The 22,357-nt window shown below is 41.3% G+C and overlaps 1 protein-coding gene across 5 annotated transcripts in view; it reads right to left on the bottom strand.

Moving 5' to 3' along the window:
* The window catches only part of drd2a (dopamine receptor D2a), a 62,897-nt gene that overhangs the window by 32,937 nt on the left and 7,603 nt on the right, over positions 1-22,357 (bottom strand). For 2 of the 5 annotated variants that reach the window (XM_086036051.1, XM_086036050.1), the window contains exon 1: positions 1,210-1,755. The exons of 1 other annotated variant lie outside the window; for it this stretch is intronic. The gene's annotated coding sequence lies outside the window, so the exon portion shown is untranslated. Of the gene's footprint in view, positions 1-1,192; positions 1,756-2,074; positions 2,194-22,357 lie in introns of those variants that run through there. 2 more of the 5 variants (XM_086036053.1, XM_086036052.1) reach the window with 2 other exon arrangements.

Raw genomic sequence — 22,357 nt, 5'->3', positions numbered from 1 at the left:
GTGTCTTTATTTTATTTTAAAATAAAAAGGTTATCCTTAAACATTACTGTTAAAACGTCCTATAAACATACAAAAAAGTACTAGCAAAAACAGTTGTCACTTTTATGAGGAGCGGAATTGTCGCCTCTTCTGAAAGTAACTAATAAAGTAACTTGTAATCTAATGTATTACTTTTAACCCCCCCCCCCAAACACACACACACACATGCACACGCACACAGACACGCCTCTTGAAAAAAAACTATTTATATATCTTTAACACCTTATATAGTGTGGAATTAAAATTGATATTGAAAGGTGATTGTTATTTCAATATTCCAAACAGACAGCAAAAGCATCCGCAATCCTTCATAAACACCGCATATTGATGTCATTTTCACATCATAAAACTGTTATAATGCCTCAACGATCAACAAAAGAAGCCTGCTGTGGTTGGGGATGATATCGTAAAAGCCTGAGGTGAACCTTGCAGCAACATGGTGTGCAAAAGCTTATAATACTGCGTGCAAACACCAAAAAAAAGTTAACATCTCTATGAGTCAAGGCCAAACACAGTGTTGAAGAAAAAGGCCCAAACAAATAAAAGGGCATCAATGCAGCAAAGTTAGCAAAAGCACAAAGGTGAAAAACTAACACAGTAAGACAACAATGACTGAAATTTCACTCCTCTGGTGATGCTTTTCAACTTCCTACTTGCAACAGCTTGTGTATTAAATCAATGATAACCAGGAGTGAATAGTCACCACTAAAAAACTGACTTTGACGCACTCATTCTATCTACATAATAAACTCAGTGAAAATGGAGCAATAAAAATTTGGAGAGGTACCGTAAAAGTGTCACAAGTACATCTCCATCAGCAGGACATGCTTCACTTGAAGGACAATCTCAATATACAGTGGGGAAATGAACTGCTTGTAACACTGATGATTTTGAAAGTTTTCACACTAACAAAGAATGGAGACATTTGTCATTTTCATCAGAGGTACACTGCAACTTTAAGAGACTGAATTGAAAAGAAAAAAACACCCAGAAAATAACGTTGTTAATAACGCGTATTATTTGATAAAATATAAAAATGGAACTTAACATTTGGTACAGAACATTTTTACAGTTACAGAGGTACAAAATTTTAACAGTTACAGAGGTACATTTTTACAGTTACAGAGGTACAAAATGTTCTGTAATTCCTGACCAGGTTTGTGCACTCACTGCTGCAGGAATTTTGACCCACTCCTTCAGTCACATCCACTCTAGATCTTCAGATCAGAATGTTTCGGGGCCCCCGCTGAGAAACGCAGAGTTTCAGCTCCTTCCAAAGAATTGAGTTCAGGTCTAGAGGCTGGCTAGGCCACTCCAGGACCATGCTATGTTTCTTATGGAGCTACTCATTAGTTCCCCTTGACTGCCTGTTTTGAAGTGTCATCATGCTGGAACATTCAGCCATGATGAGGTACAGGCTAGTATAAGGCTAGGCGATAATTCAGAATGCTGCTTGCTTTTGACAGAGGCTACAGCATGGTGTTTCATTTGTGTCACAATTGTGAGCACGTAAGAAAGAGGAAATTTTACTACTCAAGTGCAAATCTGCCGAGTGCCCACACGAAGAAGAAGCCACTTGAACCAATGAAGAAGAGCGCACACGCGTGTTGTGTTCTATTCAAATCAACACATTCGGATGGATACATAGCGTACAAATCAAGGAGTTCCCTGTCTTTGACAAGCTAGCTGTAACTTTTTTTTTAGCTGGCACTGATGCTCAGCATCGCCAGGCTCTTCTCCGCTTTTGGAAAATAACGTCAGAGTGGGAACGAGCTAATGTTAGCCATGCTAATTAGCCACGTTATTTGCCTCAGTAGCAGAACCTTCAAAATAAGGCTCCCCGACCCGATCAAGGCTGCGCTCCAATCGGGCCGGGGAGCGACCCTGTCAGCTGTTTTTAGACATGTCATGAGGAAGCAGTGACAGCTTCGAGGAAGGCTGCAGTGACAGCCGAAACTGTCAGCACAGTAAGAGAGTTTTCTCTTCAATAAAATAATTAGATCATTGTAGGAAAAAAAATAAACCTCAAACCTACTTAACGAATAAAGAAGACATGATGAACATCCTTACAAGGGCATATTTTGCATGCAAAGGGATAAGGTATGTACTAAATGTTAACAGTTGGTTAACAAAACAAAATTGCTATCCATCTATTTCCTACGCGCTATACATACTTTATCCCGGATTACACACTCAAAATAGGCGGGACGTGTTTCTGTCAGTCGTCAGGGAATTGGGCGTCCTGTGGTGTAATCCATGGTATTACATATGTTGAACCACTAGAGGTCAGAGTACGCCTGCGAGTACAATGTTGCTGCAGGGAACGCACATGACAAAGGGAAAAAAAAGGACTCCACAGTGTTTTGCAGGCAGTCAATGAAGCCAGATCCAAAGAGAATAGTGGTCTTGCTTTCTAAAAGAACCAAAACACAACATGTCAGTCGGTACTTGACCCAGTTAGGGAAGATTACAGGTCCTTTTTAAAAACTTCTCATCCTACTCGTCCTCAAAAAGGTGCCATTCCATCACTGTGAAGGAATGCCCAACTCTGCCTATCGGTATGAGCCAGCGTAAACTATACCCTCCATACTAAAAATATTAATTACATAAATCTATAAACACATGCGAACCTAATGCAGGAACTGTATTTTTTTTCACCTTCTCTGTCCCCACAAATGCAGGAAATGGCAGATAATCGCATCATCCTCCCTCACCTGCTATCTGTAAATATGCCTACATAATGAAGCAATGTCCACACTTTGTAATTGCATGCAGTGTGTGTGTGTGTGTGTGTGTGTGTGTGTGTGGGTGTGTGTGTGTGTGTGGTTAGAGTATGTGCAACTGCATTTTTCCAACCAAGTAATCATCCGATTTAATAAGAGAAAATGCCAGAGGTGGCTGCCTCAGTGCATTGAGAGATGGTATAATTTCTGCAGAGAACCAATGAGAAGAAAGACTGAGTAAGTGAAGCAAGAATGATGTGCTCTGAGGGACCAGTTTGTGCCCTGTGCTGGTGATTCTTATTTGTTGAGGTGCCCAGCTTACGTATGAGTGTAACAGCTGACCTCATAGCTGCAGTTTAGTGTGTAGTAGGGCTGGGCGATAATTTAATATTAGTATGTATTGCGATTGACACATGATCGATATCAATAGAAAATACCTTCACTAAAATGTTCGATAGAAAAAAATCAGAAAGCAAACCTGATTGTGCCTGCTGTCGTGTGCAGCCACCTCCAAACACAAAGAAGAAGCCGCTAAACCAACAAAGAAGCATTCAAACAAACAAAGAAGAGCTAACCCGGTGATGCATGCGCGTGGCATACTCGCGTGGGTAACTTCGTTCAAATAAATGACTAGTCGACTTGGTGCAACAATAAAATGACATTATGCATATTAACCCGATCAAACACCTCCGCATGGAGACATGGTGCCTACAAGTAAAGGGGTTCCCTGTCTTTGAAGTGCTAGCGCCAGCGTTCCCCATGTCGGACCCTCAGCATCGTACCCAAGTTAAAATCATCCATCCATTATCCAAATTGCGTATCCTCACAAGGGTTGCGGGAATGGTGGAGCTCTACCCAGCTGTCAATTGGCAGGGTACACCCTAAATTGGTTGCCACATGGCACATGAAACATTCACACACACTATCAATACCTAGGGACAATTTAGAGCAGGGGTCAATAAAGTCCGGTCCTCAAGGGCATCTATCCTGCATGTTTTCCAACTCTCCCCACTGCAACACACCGCGCTCTAACCGGAATTACAATACAATACAATACAATTGCCATTAACAGGTTGGGACTGCAGTTAGAGGAGTTCAACAGGCGGGGGCTCGATGCACTAGGTTATGCATTAGGTGGTATGCGGAAGTAGAGCAGTAAAAGGTGGACATTAACTGACAAACTGGAGTGGCAGTGGGCAGTGAAATAAAGGTAAGTACTGTTTATTTTCTCTTGGTTCTGTTCCGCTTTAGTCAGCAAAGTTGGTGCCATGTTAAAAGGCACTGTTAGGAAAGAATGTGTTCAGGTACATACATGTACTTTTTCAGTTCAAAATCATTCTATAAATGCAGTAAATATCAGCAAGTTTTTTTGCAAAAGCCTGATATGAGCCTGATGATTTCAATCAGGTGTTTTGCCGTACGGATAAACCTAAAACAGGCTGGATTGTGGCTCTTGAGGACCGGACTTGGCCACCCCTGCACAAAGCAATTATACGTCACATGACAGCGTGATTTAGTGTGTCAATCATATTCTTTCCTTTGCAGCTTCTATTATTGAGTCATCCAGATGCAGAGGCTCCGCCCACATCTAAAATTGTCATTCAAAAGTGACATGACTGTGATTGGCTGGCAACCAGTTCAGGATGTAGCCCGCCTACTGCCCGATGACAGCTGAGATGGGCTCCAGCACCCCCGCGACCCTCGTCAAGATGAAGCGGTATAGATAATGGATGGAGGTGACATGATTGCTTTGACGGGAGAAACAATAAAAACGACATATGTTTCTGTGCTGGCGTAAATTGCCGCCTCCTCAGCCAGTACAAATACACATGCACACATTTTCACCACAAAACACTTCTGTTGAGACGCCCCCCCCCCTGCTTTTTTGTAAACATTTAATCAAGTAGTGCTGTGGTATGGGAGGGCTGACTGTTTCATTGTTTGTATTTAGAAGGAGGTGCTTGGAAACAGATTGAGAGTGTAATAGCCACTTGGCAAACAAACTGACAATGGATATTTAACGATTTAACTCTTTTCCCTGCAATATCGCAAACGCAATTAGGCATAAGTCCCACATGAATACGCAATGACATATCTACTCGAATCCGCTGCCAACGCACAATCCGTGTTGACTGAAAATGGCATTACGGTGGAGGCATGCATCAATCGCAGGGATTCGTTTTGGCAAAGCATTTAATGCTTTCTGTCAAATTTGGATTGTTTCTCCTTCCTTTTGACCGCAGGACGAAACATGCGTTTTGTTTTTGTGATTGCAAGCAAGCACAATGGCCAATAAAATGCTTCTATTCCTGTCTTTGCAGTTGACTGCTTGATTGTGATATTGATTAGCAGGCTGATTAGAAAGTCTTGAAACTTGCACTGAGTCATTTCCTACTTTGACAGCACAACAAGAGAACAGATTCACAAAGCCCTTTGTTGTCTATTCACGCGACTTTAAAAACTGTCACATGTAAGAAAGTGGCACCCTCCTGACATAAATCAATGAGAATCTTACATCGATGTAATCCCTGAAACAATAACAAGCCCACACTATTTTAAAAAAATACAATTAATGCCAGGTATACATAAAATCGAGGTGTGCATCTTTGACCACACTGAAGGTCATTACAATATATAAGAGAGGCTTCGAAATTATGAAAAATCAAGCCCTTCACTCTGCTCTCAAATGTTGTGGGCGTGTCTGCTAAATGCGCTCAAACCACACGCTGTCAATCTAATGCATCTAAGATGTAACGAATATGCCTTCGAGTGGACCACGTCTCCAGGGCTGGACACAAAATTCAGGCATGAATGCCACCAAATCTGCTGCAGCCTCACTTCAAAACAGTTGAATCCCTAGTGAATTCCTGCCATTTGACTTGACAAGGACATGCTAGGACTCAAAAATAAAAGAAAAATAAATAACTACATGTTTGACCCGCGAAAATATATCCGCTTAAAGTTTCTGGTGGCTGGAATATATCAGAACATTGCAGGGATTTTCCACACCGTGACAACAAGGCACTCTAAAGCGGCTACCCCAGCATAAATTCCTTGTCCACACGCTGGCTGTCAGGTTGGACTTTTTCTTCCCCTCGCCGCTCTTACATGTTCTCTCCATGACGTCCATGCTAGAGGTGCCAAAATTAAATATACAACCAGGGCTGGCTCAAGTCTATGTGGTGCCCTATGCACTTTCTTTAATGTACTAACTGCCAAAGGAAATGAGGGTGCTATCCTGTCACCCAGTCCCAGTCTTTTTCCGAACCTGCCGTGAAAGTAAAGGTTGGTAACGAGAACATCAGATTACAAGAAAAACAGCAGATGGATTTTTTTTTGTTGAGCACAGGAGCACTCTGACATGTCTTGAATGCACAGAAAAAGTTGCGCTGCTCAAAAAGTCAGATATCATTACTCAACTACACATGTAGTATGCAAAGTACTAAGGAGATGAGAGCAGTATTGCTAACTCCCCAGCAAGTAAAGTAGCTATTGGCTGTCCAAAAAGTCACAGGAAGTTGCTAAATGACGCCATCACCCAATTTGCATAATTGTACTTTTGACTGTACAGTTTAAACTGAGCCATGTTACGCTATAAAGCTAACGCTAGTGGTTTAGCTTGTGTCACAGAGAAATGCAAACACACACTGAACTATCTGGACAAAGTGAGTATCGTTAAATGCAGTTATTTATTTAGACAAAAAAAATTCACACTTATCCCAGCGTGACTGTAAACCAAGGCGGAGAAAAAGCTGCGGGTTCGAATGCGTGATTCATTTGCAGTCTACTCTGGACACAGAAGGGTAAACTCTCTGCTCTCACTGCAGCTGGAAGGGGCTGCTGCGAGAGGTGAGCCTGTGAGTGCGTTGGGATGGGGGAGAGGCCGAGAACAAGTCTCCAACAACACTAAAAAAAGTCACTAAATTTGTCGCTAGTCGCTTTTTTGAAAAAGAGTCGCTAGAGGGGTCTGAAAACACTAAATATAGCGAGAAAGTCGCTAAATTGATAACAGTCAGCATTCCCCACATCAATTGAGCTTGAGACCTCTGATCGAATAGGTGTTTCATTATGAAGTAGGGTATGGTAGGTTTAGAAAAGCCTAAGTGGCTAACTTTGCATCAAAAGGCGATCAAGTTGTTATCAGCTGCCTTTATGGATTCGGCGGAAGTATAACACAGAAGCTGGCATCCTGATTGTGTTTTCAGCCACTTTGTTCTGATTACTTTTGTATAGACTGCATGCTTGAAACCACTTGCAACCCATAGAGACATAGGGATTCATTGTGTAAAGACAATGTCAAAGCTGGAAAGAATTTATTAAGAGCCCAGCATGACCCACCGAAACAACAAGAAATGTTTCATGATTCAATTTATTTCTGATTGCACATGCCATTTTCTCACTGTTCGGTGTGTGAGTGTGTCGTGTTGGTTCATGATTTAGTAGTAAAATATGTTTTTAGGGCAGCAATTGTCTTCCTGTAGCAGCACAGGCAAAATGACAGCAATTGAACAAAAGCATGAAAAACGCAAACATAAACTGCCTACCGAGAAATTATATAGTCTTTTACCAAGAAACTGTCTTCTCAATTATGTTTCCAGGAAAAGCCATTGTTTAGCGCAAATTACAGAATCCAAAATGTGGTTTAGCAAGTAAATCAGTGCTACATGGAAAAATAGTAAGTAGTAAGAGTAAAACACGTTTGAATGCCAATTTGCTATGGCTTGTCACAAATGTAATCATTTACTAATCGGTATAACCCATGTAGAATAAGAGGTTTCAAATTCGTGCAAGAGGGACATGAATGAGTGGATTGATTAAATGTAGCGAGATGTCATGATGTGAAAACAGTGTTGATATAAAAGGGTGCAGTAATCGCTTGTGGGAAAATACATTAGGATATATGTAGAGTACAAAAAAACTGAAATCACCTGGTGAAGTGATTTAGGGCCATATTCATGTAAGTCAGAAGTGGCGAACAGTTGCGCAAATTCTCCTATTGACTTGGGACTGTCATTTCCACACCTTTGTGCCAGACACACACTCTGGGTGCAGCAACCCTAAAATGTGGGCACTCTATGTCAAATCTGGATGCCCGCGCATTCACCCGTCCATTTAAGCGCTTTTTAGTATTACGCTCTTCAGAGGCTGTATTAAACACCAGCGATGGGCAGTTTACCTTTTTTGACGGACCATTCGTGACCTGTGTCCCCTTCCGTTCTCGTTCCTGCATCCTTATTCATAAAAATAAGTCCTCCGACCCCGTCCATCATCGTCCTATTAAAGCGCTTCCATCCTTACAGTCTGTCAGTACGCCTCAAAAAGATGTCCCAAACAAGAACAAAATTCGCATGAGAAGGTTAATTAACAAGACAAAATTGCTATCCACCTTTTTCCCACGTCCAATACATACATTATCCCGGATTACACACACAAGACAGGCTGGGCGAATTTCTGTCGGTCAGTGAAATGGCATAATCCATCGTATTACATGTGTTCAACCACTGGAGGGCATAATATGCCTGTGCAATGTTACTGCAGGGAACGCACATGAAAAGTGATGTGCAGGCTGTTAATTAAGGCGGCTCCGTGATATCGCAGAAGAGAACAGTGGAGATGCTTTTTAAAAGAACCCAACACAACATGTTCAGTCGGTACTTAACCCGGTTAGGGACGAATAGAGGGACGGACGAAAACTCACGTCCACCCTTGCTTATTCCGTCCTTTTAAAAAGATTTCTCGTCTTCTGCCCCTCCACAAAATGGGTGTCCGTCTGGGACGGGCAGACGGACCGTTCCGTCCATGGGATGGAATGCTCATCACTGGTATACATCCTGTAAAGGTGGAATATATTATTGCACTTGAAGTTTGGATTCACTCACAACATGCGTTGTCACGCTTTTTAAGCCAGGAAGCCAGAAACAAAACAAAAAGGTACGTAGGTTGGGAACTACAGTGTTTTAGTCATTTGTATTCATTGACGAAGAATACTGATGTCAGCGTGATTCTATTTACTTATTCATTCATTTATTCACTAACTACGTGGTGTGATTCCACTTCAAACATGGTGTTGGTGACCACCATTTAAAGACAAGGGTTCTGAGTTTTTTTGAAAGACAGTTGCTCCCTCTATTTCAACAACTACAGTCATCATACTGCGCAACGGTTGGTCAGAAAAATAATGCTTTCTTTTTATTTGCTTCTGTGCCAGTCATCAAAATAACTGTGTGATACAGTGACAGTGACAATGGTACCTGTTCTGTGGCTCAAGAAAAGTTGGCCACCACATATATATCCTTTTTTTATAGCTTTATCTTATTACATATACAACCTTAAAACCCTTTTAAAAGTTATAATTCATTTTTTTCATCATCAATGTCTCAAATTATGAAAAAAATGCCTGATTTGATTGATAAAAAAAATAAAGAGATGTAAACAACACTACATGAGATTTCTCTGGGGCTATGATTGTGTGTATCCCTCCCTTTGTCTGTGCTTCAACGCATGTAATGGAAAGGCAAGCCGGTGTGCGTGCGTGTGTATGTGTGTGTGTCAAGCAGACTCATGAGACAAAACTGGTTGTTAGGTTGGAGCTTCCCTACAATATAATGATGCTGATGGAGACTTGTTACCAACCTCTCTCTCGCTCTTCAAACATTTTTACCCTCTGGCTATTTTTAAGTAGGCAATCTCTGAAATACGACATCCTCGTCCTTTATATTTAACCTGTTATTTTGCTCGTCTTTTTTTTTTTTTTTTTTTTTGCAACTTCTCATGACACCTCCATGAATGTCTCCAGTGTTCCATTCGCTTTCATCATTTTGTGACACTATCCGCAGTAGAGAACGTTCCCCTGCCAGCTGTAAAATATTTTTATTGAGTGGCATTTCTGCCAACACTAGTTATTGCATATGTCAGTCAAATACATGAGATTGAGTGGCTCCAGCCATTTTTTCCCTTTCTTTCCAATGATAACCTCTTATATCCACCCTGGTTTTTAACATAATGATATTATTTGAGTTTTCCTGCATGGTGACATCTCCTGCAAGTATAGCTAAACATGTCTTATATGGAATTTTCCTGGCCACTGGCCACCACAACTGTCCTTCAAAATACCTACAGTGGGTATAAAAATGTCTACACATCCCAGTTCTATTGGCAGGTTTTTGTGATATAAAAACATGAGACTAAGATAAATAAGTTCCCAAAAATGTCCACACCTTCTTGAAACGTGGATGTGTTCAGTGATATCCCAGTCACATTCAAACACCTGTTAAATGGAAGTCAGCACACATCTGTTTACAGTGCATCTTATTAAGCCTAAATAAATTTCAGATGTTCTCGTAGGCTTTTCCTGTCTTTTCTTGTTTGTTTGATTTCTCACAAAAAGCCTGACAGTTTCCAGTTAGGTGTGGTGTTCTATTGGCATGTTTTTATATTATTTCAGTTGTTTATTTTTTTTAATTAAAATTAAATGTATATGCAATAATGGTAAGAAAGACAGAAGAAATAAACTATTTTTATTTCCACAGTAAATCCTCTTCAAACCATTGCCTCCCCATTAAATTTGAATCGGAGAGGAAGAAAGTCGATCATCGTTACTTTGGGTCGGTTAACTAACTGCCAACAAATTGGCTATTGATGTGTTTTGGGCAGAAGCGAGTCTGATTTTGAGAGGAACCAGAACAGTCACAAAGTATGTTATTATAGTATCTGGTTACAGGAAGCCATTATTACAATAACAAATGTGTCCTCATTCGGGCACGGAAAGCTAACTAATTCTTGATAAATACCTATTTGAATGTGTACTGTGTTTGAGCTTTGGAAATTCAGGTTTTCTGTTCTATCTTAGTACGTGTAAAGGTTTGCACATTAATACACAAAAAGCTAAAGTGTAGGTGAGGTGTTTTATAGATGACAAAATAAATGATCCATGTGCCATCACGGCAACAGGAGGGAGGCTATTGGCCTTTCTTTGAACCATAACATTAACATTTATGCCCGAGCTGAGAACAAGAGAAGTCCGCTTAGATTCAAACAAGAAAAGTAGGCATCCATGGTAGTCACACCAGCAAATCTATTCTTTTTACTTTTGACCTTGACTTTGGGGAGTTTAACGTTAGCATTATCATAAGGCTAACGCAACGGCTAGCACAACATGTAGTGCCCCATTTTCCTTCTGGGCGCAAGTCTAGCAGAAAGTGCAGTCTAACTGTACGCATGGGTGGAGTTTTCTTTCTTTTGGTATTTTGCTAGACTTTGTGCTGGTCGGAATTGGGGATAACCGGGGTGTTTGCGCTGTTGCAAGATGGGCCGAGTCCCAGCCAATCATAGCGGTATCATTCATTTGCATTATTGTCAGAGCGTAGGCCATGCTTGACATTGAGGAAACAGAAATAGACTCGCTCTGGACCATGCATGACATTGGCTAGTAGAGTGAAGTGTTTTTATACAGGTAAACTCGAAGGTAGATGTGGGCTAGTCGGCCTCAAATGAACATGGGCAATTGCAAATTGTCTTGCACCCACAATACAGCATCCGTGTCTCTCACACACACATAAACACCCCCCCCACACACACACACACACGCACACACCCACCCATGCACACCCACACACACACACAAACACACGCATGAAGTGGGTGATTCAGGCTTGCTGTGGTCAACAATACTCAATTTTACAATCCTGTGAACCATCACATTCTAGAGTGAAATTTTGAGGCCAAGTTGTTCCATATTGTTGTTAAAGCGGAAGTCAACCCAAACATATTTTTTTCAAGAATATTTTCCATGCAGGCCCACTAGTTGAAATACGGCATTCTGATAAATATTACGTTTGTGGAATATGAGTTAAACAGCAAAATGACATCACACTCCCTCAGGGCTCAGATAACGACCAATCATAGCTCAGCTTCAGAAAACAGGTGAGCCGTGATTGGTCGTTATGTGAAACCTGAGGCTCTGTGATGTCATTTTTCAGTGGACAGAAGTGACAAAATGGCCACCCCCTAAGATGGCTAAAAACGGGTGGATTTTGCTGCTTAAGTCATATTTCATTTTAATCATATTGCCTTGTTTGAAATAGTGGGCCTGCAGGACATATGCTTTAAAAATGTGTTTGGGTTCCCCTTCAAAAAGGAAAAACTATTTCCACTTTTGTCATTGTTTTCCTTCCTTTCCTTCCATTTTTATCCTCTTACTGTGATTTCTAATTAAATGCTTTATCGGAAAATCATTACCAAACTAAATGCATATTTAGAGATGTGACACGGAAATCTTTGGTCATGAAAAGTGCACAGAGAAGGGGTATAATTGCAATGCCAGGATAGTGACATAGTAATTGCTCAAACCAGAATGTGCAGGTTTATTTTGAGCCCCAGTTAATGTCATCGCAGCCTCCACCTCCACAGTCAGCCTGCAGAACATGGCAACATAATTGTGACTCTTCCCTCGCATTGCAGCTTTTCAGGGAAAAATTGATTTTACAAGATAGTTATTGACTTTTCCAGCATCAACGACTTTTGACCTGGCGACTAAGATGCTTGCAGCTGATAAACCTAATTAGGAAGAAGACTATCGCAGGGCTGAATCAACACGTTGACGGTATTGACAAAATGGTATCAGCTGGGAGTTTTGCCATCTATTTTCTTGCCAGATTCTGAAAGTCAGGAGCACATTTTATGCTGAAGGAGCTTTGGAGCATGACTAAAGTCTATCCTCAACTCTTAGCACCAAAAGCCTATTAACTTATTGCATAAACAGTTTAGCAAGAAACTCGTGTGTGAAAAACTGTCAGACTGCAGGGAGAAATCAAATAACCAGAGCTGGACGTTCTGCCTATGACGGATGCCCATTTTGTAGGTGATAAACAATAGACAGGAACTTTAAAAGATAAATGGATTAAGCATAGTCGAAAGCCCGTTTTTTCTGTCTATGCCATCGTCTATTTTTGTGGTGAGGCTTCAACGGCCACAGTCAGGTTTCCGTTTCCTGTTGGCTGATGTCGACGCTTCTGGGTCCTAAAAAGAGACGCCTTTACTCAAAGCACGGTGAGGCTTCCATGCCAAGTTGATTGTCAGCGCCGGAGGGGATCGGTTCGCATGGTTAAAACTTCCCGTTTGTAGACGGAAACGCAAACGGAACCCCGTTATAAATGATAGTAATCACCAGAGCTGAGCTTCGGCTAACCGCTACCAAGTTCCCGTCTGCATATTTAAACGACCCAGGTGGAGCCCAGTCTGTCTCTCGTCGCGCGACAGCCAATTGGCGTCTAGAATGTCATTTCACGTCACATGCAGATGCTGCACCAGCAAACACGCCGCCAAACAAAGAAAAAATATAAAACAAAAACAACTGATACACACACGCACAGCGTGGTGATTGGTGAAGAAAAAAAAGCAATATGGGGCACATGTCATTGCGTCTGTGGGACCGCAACGTACACAACAAGTACAGGTTAAGTCCATTCTCAACGCCGTTTGGCTCACTTGGACCGACTGAGTGTTTGGGTCTGTAGGGTGTTTAAATATGCAGACGGAAACTCGTGGTGGCCCAGCTCTGGTAATCACCTATAGCCCGGGCTGTCTATTTGTTCAGGCCGGACAAAAAGGCGGATAGACAGACAGTGGAAGGGTACACCAGCTGCAGGCGGAAGGTGAGAAATGGACAAAAAACGGCCAGCTCTGAAAAGAACCATTATTTATGAATATAAAGCTTCAGGTTTAAATGAATATATTTTAAACATGGGAAAAACTAGACAATATAGTCTTATAATGCAGAAAAAGAAGTCTCCATGTCAAACAGTTGATTGTATTGAATTCCTTGTAAGAGTAGTCGTACAGAATATTGCAGAGCTGAATAAAAAGAGATGACTGTTGTAATAGGAACGAAATGGCTGCTAATTTTGCCCACCAAAATCACTGGCAATTTAGGCAATTGATGCACTGAAATTAAAGAGATTATGCTTTGCAGCATAGCAGCTCATTTGTAATTATGAGGTTATTGTGTTATTGTAGCAGAGGGTAAGGTATAATTAGTTGCTGCACTAAATTCAAGCACTCTACTTTGCACACAACTATAGTGGGTCTTAATGAATTATATCCACAGGCTACAACATTGGGTACTCTAAAAGCTAATATGATGCCATGCAAGAGCTGTCAAAAATATGCCTTCACCAAGATAGCAATACTCAGTTTTGATTGACACGGTCAGAAATTATTCATTGAACATTTATACATTTTTTTTGTAACTGGAAGGACTTTACATAGCGGAGGTCTGCGTCAAGTTGGCTCAACTGCCGCAGCATTTTGCATCAGTTTCTTCAAGATGAAGATGAAGGAACAATTCCTTATAATTGACCGCATTCTTTATAATCATTTGAATCATTTTTATGCCCAACCATAATTATCAAATTGTCAAACAGGTACCACTCAGTGACTGTCAAAACTGTGCATTACAGTATTGTTATCTTCGTAACTTTTGAGCCATCCCTTGTGTCCAGTATGCATAAGCTGGATAGCGTCAGGACAAGCAAGGAATACCGTACATAAATTATTCAAAGTGGGTGTGTCTTGTTGCGATGAAATAATCCCCCGCCAACTGACTGTGTAGGAAAAACTTTACCAGTTTGCTTAATTGCGCCTAACACACTTCAGCGTAAAAGAAAAGTTGCAGTGCTTTCTTCATTCTTCGCTCCTTTGTCAAGGGGCCACATCCAGTTTCTATTAACTTCTGGAAAGTGAAAATTTGTCCACTTTATCTGATGAAACCCCCTAAAAACCAGTTATTGTGAACACGACAAACATCCTTTCTTCTGCTTTTTATCTTAAGGCCGGAGAAACCGGAGAAAGAGAGCGCAGTCACTGCACTGCAAGAGAGTCAGATAATACCTCCTGCTTTCATAGATCAGTGCCGGGGTCACCAGGGAATAAGTGGACACGCTCAGATGCGAGACAGAGGATTGTGGGCAGAAAGTGAGGACAGGCTATTTAAGGATTCCATTCGGGCCGGGCCAATTGCACACAATGCAGAGGTTAGCTGGCTTGCTGAGGTGCTGTTTAACTTGCAATTAGAATGACAAGCATACACCATACTAGCTGCGCAGGCTTTCCGTTGGTAGAATATGTGGATGTGTCTTTGTCGCTTATTTTGAAGATCGGCCCAACACTACAACACTTGCAGGTCAGACTGGAGGCCATATCCATGTTATTGCTAGACATAAAGTAATCAAATTGATTCAATACATCTTTTCACATCGCTCAGTGTGATTCTAAACACTGTTTTAAAACCTGACAAAGTGCAATTTACAGCACTTTATAAGGCACACTTATTGCAGTCATTTGTTTTTTAATTTTCTGCCGACAGCAGGCTCTCCAAAGCACAGCGCATAGCTCACAGTTATTGCATTAAAAGCTTATTACAGTTATTTGGTGTCGCTCTTTTAAGCAGCATGTCTGAATATACGTTATTAATTAGCGTGCAAGCGCCTCATCGTACAGTCAGTACGTGTGACTCATTACATCCCAGTAACTTGGCTGTTTTTGCCTTCAACAGTTACATCCTGCCAATTTACACTTTTGGAATTGAGGTCAGTGGAGGGTGTACAGAGCGGATGCTTTAAGGTTTATTTGCGAGAGATTGGATCTCCCGGAGGGACTCTCTAAAGCAGGGGTGTCAAACTCATTTTTGCCACAGGCCGCAACGTAGTTCTAATTTCACTCGGAGGGCCGTTACAACTGTTAACCTGTATAAATGTATGATCGCCTAAAGCCCAACTAATTGATACATCACTAGTTTTGAAATCAGAAGCCAGTAGTTTGTTCAACACATGTTCTATGTATTTTAAAGGAAGGATTGGTAACACATGCTTGAAATATCTAATATGTTGTGAAGACAATTTAAAAAAAACAATTTCAAGTCAACACATTATTTGTCTTTGACCATGCTCTAAATACCACACGACAGTGTGTTGTGTGTTTTATATCATTTACAGTACAAATATAACAATATGAATTCACAGCTTAATGTTTTCAGAGCAGGGTCCCCATATTACCAGCTCTTTTGACTGATCTAAAAGCATTCAAAATAATCGTGAGGAGCTTCATCATGAAACAATACAATTGTCATGTGAGGATCGGGATTTCAACCCATTCGCAGATATGACACGGAAGTTGAAGAGTAAAAAGTCTTTATCAAGAAAAATACAAAGTAACAACAGATTTAAGTAAATCACTTTCAATTAATTGAGTACATTTTTAGATTTTGCACGGTGGTCGACTGGTTAGCACGTCCGCCACACAGTTCAGAGGTCGTGGGTTCGATCCCGGCTCCGGCCTCCCTGTGTGGAGTTTGCATGTTCTCCCCGTGCCTGCGTGGGTTTTCTCCGGGTACTCCGGTTTCCTCCCACATTCCAAAAACATGCATGGTAAGTTGATTGGATACTCTAAATTGCCCCTAGGTGTGATTGTGAGTGCGGATGTTTGTCTCTGTGTGCCCTGCGATTGGCTGGCAACTAATTCGGGGTGTCCCCCGCCTACTGCCCAAAGACAGCTGGGATAGGCTCCGCGACCCTTGTGAGGATAAGCGGTACAGATAATGGATGGATTTTTAGATTTTACATAACCAGAATGAATTAACAAACATTAAAACGAATTTAGCTAGCTACCTTCACAATTAGCATCCAACAAAGGACCTACAGTTAGGCCATGCTCTGATTTCCTGTCTTCAGTGAACTGAAATCATTCCAAAGACTTGTACTTGTCAACGGGATTGAATTGTATATTTACTGCATATCTTTCACCTGTGCCGTTACGCGGCATTAATTAAGAAAGCCTTTGGTTACACCTGTTGTTGCATTTATTAACATTGGTAATACAATGGTTTAGAGCTCACCAAATAGGCGTATTCCAGAGCCATCTTTTTATTGAGCTAACCTTAAAGTTATTATTATATTTTTATGGTTAATGCTTGTAATTTCAACACCACAGCTTTTTGGCAGCTTTTTGGCAGCTTTTCCGGTCATTATTGTAGCAAATGCACAACAGAAAATTGTAAATTTAGAATGGTAGTGCGTGAAAAGCATTTTCAAAAATCAATTAAAAAACAGTCTTAATTAATTTTTTCTTCACTTTAAAAAATTATCATTCTTGCATTTTTCCTATTGGACCTCTTTCAATTGAGCAACCCTTGAAATATTTTATGCACACACTTTCTTATTGACACAGTCTGCAGTTGTGTGGTCACTGCTTTTGAAGTACAGTTCAATCGATGTTGCTAATATTTGTATAGAATTATTGGTGTTGTTCCCCTCAGTTGCAAAATTTTTGGTAGAGGAATTAGCATTTAAATCACAGCTGAATTATGTTGCTATGTAAAGAGGCGTTATTCTTTCCCATTTGTTTACTTTGTTATAATGTCATTTTTTCAAATGTGTTTGTAATGATAGAAAACAAACATTTTCCTATGAATAAAATAAGTGTTACTGAGTTGATTTGTGATTTAAATGGTCCGGAAGTGGTATTTGGATATATAGTTGAATGTTTGTTGTTGATCTTCTTCATTTATGAGTTTAATTCTTTGTTGTCGGACTGGTTTTCACCGCAACAACTTGAATGTCCACTCTCACGTATGTGTTTCTTGTTAACTTTAACCATAAATTTCCTACAGTTTTAGCATTGTTTTTGCTTTGGTTTAGGGCACAGAGAATTGCCGTGGGCCTCCGGCTCAAGACCACTTAGAGCTCTCAAATATATTGTAGCCATTTCATGTTATCGGGGAGGTATGCTGGTGAAAGCTTTCATATGCCAGTTTATTGACTGGACTCCTCATCTGCACTTCACACAACACAGAGACACTTGGGAGGCGAGAGGATAAAAGATGGTACGCAAAACACAGCCGAGCTGGCTGTTATCCAGGGTTTGCAATATTTCAGCCCGCATTACGTCATCACATCGTAACAAAGTCACAAAAGAAATTCAAGGTATCGACTATAGACTACTATCGACTATATCGATTACTGTCCACTTTTCCGCTTCCTCCAAAGTTCCATAGAAGTAAGAATATTTATGCTTTTAAAATTTGAGTAGCGACTGGCATAACATTCTTACATAACATAACATAACTTAAACAAACGCCTTTGTCAAATATACATCTCCTTTTTAGGGGGTGGAGGACTTGTAAGCTTTTAAAATTTGAGTAGCGACTGGCATAACATTCATTTAACTTAAACAAACGCCTTTGTCAAATATACATCTCCTTTTTAGGGGGTGGAGGACTTGTAAGTTTAATCATCTCGGCTCATAAGGCCCTGATAGACCAAACTGACGTTGTGACCTCAAGTATTTTTATAATCCACACCAACAGTTTTCTGGTTGGATTTTTCTAACCATGAGAAATGGTGACTACCGCCGGCAATGGTATGGAAGGGTATTACATCTTATGCATGCGCAGAAGGTACTTTAATGGTCAGCGTCGCTGTCTGTCGTTGCGGTGTATTCCTCCAGCGTGATGTATCGAATGTTTAGTATTAGATATTAATTTAATAAATGGGCAGTGATTGGGTTAATGCCTGCAATAACTCTCAATCGCAGCTAGGGGGCACCACTTCTGTTTTGGATTGATTCTTTGGACGAAACGGATGAAAAAGTCCTCGTAATTCAGTCTTAATATATGAAGGCGCTACATTAAAAATCTGTAAATCTGATTTACCAGATCAGTGATTGAAACTTTGACTCAAACACACACAATTTACACTAGATTTCTGTATATGAAAATGATTTATTTCCTACAGCTATTGAAATCCAAACGAAACACACTACAATGTTCAGAAATAGAAATGCAATAAAGAAATCCTATGCTAAGACAAGTCTAAATAAAGGAAGAAAACGATTACCAAAGGTTTGTGAGGAAAGGGGCATTGGGACCGGACGATGTGAGTGTGCGTGTGTGTGTGTGCGTGTGTGGGGGTGTGGGTGGGTGTGCGGGTGTGTGTGTGCGGGTGTGTGTGTGTGGGTGTGGGTGTTTGTGCGGGTGTGTGGGTGCGTGTGTGTGTGTGTGTGTGTTGTGCGTGCGTGTGTGGGGGTGTGGGGGTGTGTGCGGGTGTGTGTGTGCGGGTGTGTGTGTGTGGGTGTGTGTGTTTGTGCGGGTGTGTGTGTGCGTGTGTGTGTGTGTGTGTGTGTTGTGCGTGCGTGCCGGTGTGCGTGCGTGCGCGTGTAATGAGCAGTGAGCTAGCTTACCAGGCTAAAATCAGCTGACTTATACGAAGCTCTACTTGATTCCAAGTTAATTATGCACCAATCGTATGGACCGTAGGAGATTGGTTACAGGTGTTGGTTGTCGTCGCTCAATGGGGAAATGGGAGGAAGCGTTGCCATGGAGAGTGACGTCACAGGGGAGCAAGAAGAAGAAGAAAAGTCGAGTCCCAAAAATGGAAAAAAGTTCAACCAAGGAAAATTGATCGCAACGGCCACGGGGTTCTGCGGCTCAGCACGCGCCGTGGACCAGGTGGGGCTACCTGTTTCAGGCGCCCAGACACTGGTCGTGCGGGTGCGTCGGCTTTTTGCCGGACGCACGCTGTGATTCCCGTTTTGAAGGAAGGGGCGCACCTTTTGGGGGATGCAGCCGCGCTGTGCTGGCTAGGTGGTGGGGCTAGAGCTGTGATCGGACCAACAAAAACTTGAAGATCCCCACGTGTGCCGTGGTTGGTCGACGGGCGACTCAAAAAGTAACAAAAAGAAGCAAATGTTCTGACCCGGGATGGATCAGAGGGTGGCTGGTGACAGACTAGAGTTAGTAAAGCCACTCTTGAAAAAAAAAAGGTGTGGAAGGTTCATGAGAGGTTCTCAAGAGAGTGAGTTTGGAAGCGTTTTGCCAGAGTCTTGAGAAGAGTTAAAACTAAGAGAATTACAAAACCACTGACATGCAAACTTGCTGCTCAGTGAGATATCAGCTTTAGAAACCTTTCAGCAATGGATGTTTTAACATAAATAGTTGAGCAACACCTGTAGACAGACAATACTCAGCCATATTTTCTTTACCATTTGTGAAAAATGGACTAATCACAGGAGATTACTGTGTCTCTTACTGTAGTTATGAAACTATTCTTCTTCGTATGTGTATTATATTTCCCCCAAGGCATAACTGTACAATGATAACATTCTTTAATATTATTGTCGTGGGCTTATTTTTACCGGCGCGCTGTTGGAGGCGAGTGGGAGGGCAATAATACCACGGCAAGGATTTCGGCAGTCAGGTGTGTTTACTGGCAGAATGGCAAACGTTTCACAGGATAGGTCGGCATACAGGTAGGCTCGTTTATAGCTCACTCGTTGTGGTAACGGCAGTCTGTGATCTTCAGTCTTTGATCGGTCTTTGACCCCTGGTATAGGCGGAGGATATATCACTCGACGTCCATACTCTGCGGGATCCGGAAGACAATTGACTAACTTCTCGCAGGAGGGGCCGGACAAAACCACAACAGAACCCGCGAAGCCCGAGAACCAATAGGAGCACATTCACTGAGTCGCTACACACACACACCATAGATGCCATAGAATAGGTAGGAATAGGCTGATGTGACGCCCTGTTACACTACCCCCCTCCTAGACTGCTAAGTCCCTTCAGCACCTTCAGGCTGAGTTATTCAGAACAAAACATTAAGTCACATAAAAACAGAACACATGGACGCATGCAATATTTGATAGGCTAAACCATAACCGAAAAACTGTTTCAATTAATTCAAACAATTACTTACTCCAAACCAATTCAAACCTTCAGAGTGTTAGTCTACATAATTTACAAACACACGCACACACACACACAGAGCATGTGTCTATGTCTATAATATATGTATATATCCATCCATCCATTATCTGTACCGCTTATCCTCACAAGGGTCGCGGGGCGTGCTGGAGAATATCCCAGCTGTCTTTGGGCAGTAGGCGGGGGACACCCTGAATTGGTTGCCAGCCAATCGCAGAGCATATATATTATATATATATATATATATATATATATATATATATATATATATATATACACACACATACATTTCAAGTCAGCAGTTGCACATCGATGCAACTGTGTCATAGTGATGGAATGTGGCGATTTTTTCGTTTGCTTAGATTTTTGATCGCACGCACTCTAAATATAAATATACAGCGATGACGATGTTAGTTAACTTCAAATGTTTTAACTTGAACAATGTCAGGCATACGGGCATGTAATCAAATGACAGTGTAGGCGTGCCAAGACCAAAATATGTGGGAGGGCAATTATAACAAGTACTAAAAATAATGATTCTGTGAAAAACAACACTGAATGAAACAGAACACTTCTCATACATAATGCAGTTTACACCAAACTGTTCATATGAAGCATGTGGATAAATAAGCAGCACAGACACCCCAAGCAGCTGACATAACTTCATCAGAATTTAACTGCTAACCATCGAGCTGATATGGATCATGCTTTCTATTGTTTTTTGGGAAGACTTAAATGGTCTTCCTCCATTCATTTAAGTGATGCTGCTGGTCCTCATCCAGAGAGAGCGCGAGAGAGAGAGAGGGAATGGAGGCCACTCGCATGCATTCACTGCACAATACAGTTGAATGATGTACATAACGATACTTGTCAAACGACAAAGCAGCCTGAGAATCACCACAACATTGCAAGAAATAAGAATACAACCAGCAACGGTGTGCAGATGGCTGGTGGATGGTCACAAGACACTTATGTGTCTGAAATACCTGCAGACCGCACTGTTTGGGCAAGCTGATAGGTGATACTCCCTGTGTTATTTAGGGGTCAGTCCTCGCATCCAGTCAGCAGTAGTGCGGGATTGTATTCATGTACTTCATCTCTGTATCCTGATGATCCTAATAGAAGCACACGCAAAGGTCATCGAATCTCCTGTCGACATCCCTTTGCCTTTTTGTGAGGTCATCCTGGGCCATATAAAATCTTCCCGCTCAGCCTTTTTTTGTCCACTTGGTCCATGCTGATACTGCATGAAAAAGCGCAATTACATATACTGTGATATTTTACTAAATATACTAAATATGACATTCAGAGCTGGGAATTTGACTAAAAATTGAGTGTCCGTTATCATCATCCATCTGCAGCGTGGATACCCTTCGTCGTCCGTCATTCTCCTTTTTTTCCGGGGGGAAGAAATAGCACCTGTCTATAGGCCGGTCCGCTGGCAAGTCCAACTAAACTTTTAACTTTTACTTGTAACTTTATTTTTATGTTCAATTTAAGCTAAAAAAAAAAAAAAAAAAGAAAATACCTGAGAAACGAAGGAGACTAAATACAAATATTTTGAATTAATAATCAGTTATGTCATGCAACGTTCTACTTTTAGAGAATCATCAACACTTATGAGTGAGGGGCTACTAATGGTATGACAAAAGAGTTTGGGAGTACACAAGCCAAAAAAGGTTGGGAAGCCCTAATCTATGCGACAACACTGATTATGTTAACAATGATTTAACAAGGGAGAATGTCATGTCATCTTCCAAACCGCTTATCCTATATAGGGTCGCGGGGAGTTTCTGGAGCCTATCCCAGCCGTCAATGGGCGAAGGCAGACCAAGGGAGA

The sequence above is a fragment of the Filicampus tigris genome, chromosome 7 (assembly GCF_054856515.1).
Source record: "Filicampus tigris isolate MCC_2025a chromosome 7, RoL_Ftig_1.0, whole genome shotgun sequence".
NCBI classification, from domain to species: Eukaryota; Metazoa; Chordata; class Actinopteri; order Syngnathiformes; family Syngnathidae; genus Filicampus; species Filicampus tigris.
This window is presented reverse-complemented; position numbering and strand designations above follow the sequence as displayed.